This window comes from Somniosus microcephalus, chromosome 17, assembly GCF_052327205.1.
Source record: "Somniosus microcephalus isolate GS21.2 chromosome 17, FLI_Smic_1.0, whole genome shotgun sequence".
In the NCBI taxonomy this organism is placed as follows: Eukaryota; Metazoa; Chordata; class Chondrichthyes; order Squaliformes; family Somniosidae; genus Somniosus; species Somniosus microcephalus.
The window spans coordinates 62,134,027-62,135,287 of NC_141003.1; positions in this window are offsets into that span (position 1 = coordinate 62,134,027).

Genomic DNA, 1,261 nt, shown 5'->3' on the forward strand with positions numbered 1-1,261 from the left:
CGGGCCCGGACTACAGATCGGGGGGGGGGCAGGGCTCGGGAGATCGGGGGGCCGACCCTCAGCGGGGGCGGGGGCTCCGGAGATCGGGGGGGCGGAGCTCCGGAGATCGGGGGGCGGGGCTTGGGGGGGTCAGGGTTCCGGAGATCGGGGGGGCGGGGCTCGGGAGATCGGGCTCCGGGGGGGCGGGGCTCGGGAGATCGGGGGGGGGGTCCGTGCTCCTGAGATGGGGGGGGCGGGGCTCGGGAGATCGGGGGGACGGTGCTCGGGAGATGGGGGCGGGCTCGGAGATCGGTGGGGCGGGGCTCGGGTGATTGGGGGGGCGGGGCTCGGGGACTCTCCCTCCCCTCCCCCTTCCCTCCCCTCCCCTTCCCCCCTCCCCTCCCGAAAACATTTCTCTCTTCCCTCTCTCTCTCTCCCAGTCTCTCTCTCTCTCCCCAGTCTCTCTCTCTCTCCCCCTCAGTCTCTCTCTCTCTCTCTCTCCCCATTCTCTCTCTCTCTCTCTCCCCGTCTCTCTCCCCCAGTCTCTCTCTCTCTCTCCCGTCTCTCTCTCTCCCCCAGTCTCTCTCTCTCTCCCCCAGTCTCTCTCTCTCTTCCCCGTCTCTCTCTCTCCCCCCTCAGTCGCACTCTCTCTCCCCCAGTTTTTCCTCTCTCTCTCCCAGTCTCTCTCTCTCCCCCCAGTCTCTCTCTCTCCCCCCAGTCTCTCTCTCTCCCCCCCAGTCTCTCTCTCTCCCCCAGTCTCTCTCTCTCCCCCAGGTCTCTCTCTCTCCCCCCAGTCTCTCTCTCTCCCCCAGTCTCTCTCTCTCCCCCCAGTCTCTCTCTCCCCCCAAGTCTCTCTCTCCCCACCCCAGTCTCTCTCTCCCCCCAGTCTCTCTCTCCCCCCAGTCTCTCTCTCTCCCCCAGTCTCTCTCTCTCCCCCAGTCTCACTCTCTCTCCTCCAGTCTCTCTCTCCCCAGTCTCTCTCTCCCCCCAGTCTCTCTCTCTCCCCCCAGTCTCTCTCTCTCTCCTCCAGTCTCTCTCTCCCCAGTCTCTCTCTCCCCAGTCTCTCTCTCCCCCAGTCTCTCTCTCTCTCCCCTCAGTCTTTCTCTCCCCCAGTCTCTCTCTCCCCCAGTCTCTCTCTCCCTCTCCCCAACTCTCTTCCCTCTCCCCCCAGTCTCTCTCTCTCTCTCCCCCACTCTCCCCCACTCTCTCCCCCACTCTCTCCCTCACTCTCTCCCCCACTCTCACCCTCCACTCTCTCCCTCTCCCCCAGTCTCTCTCTCTC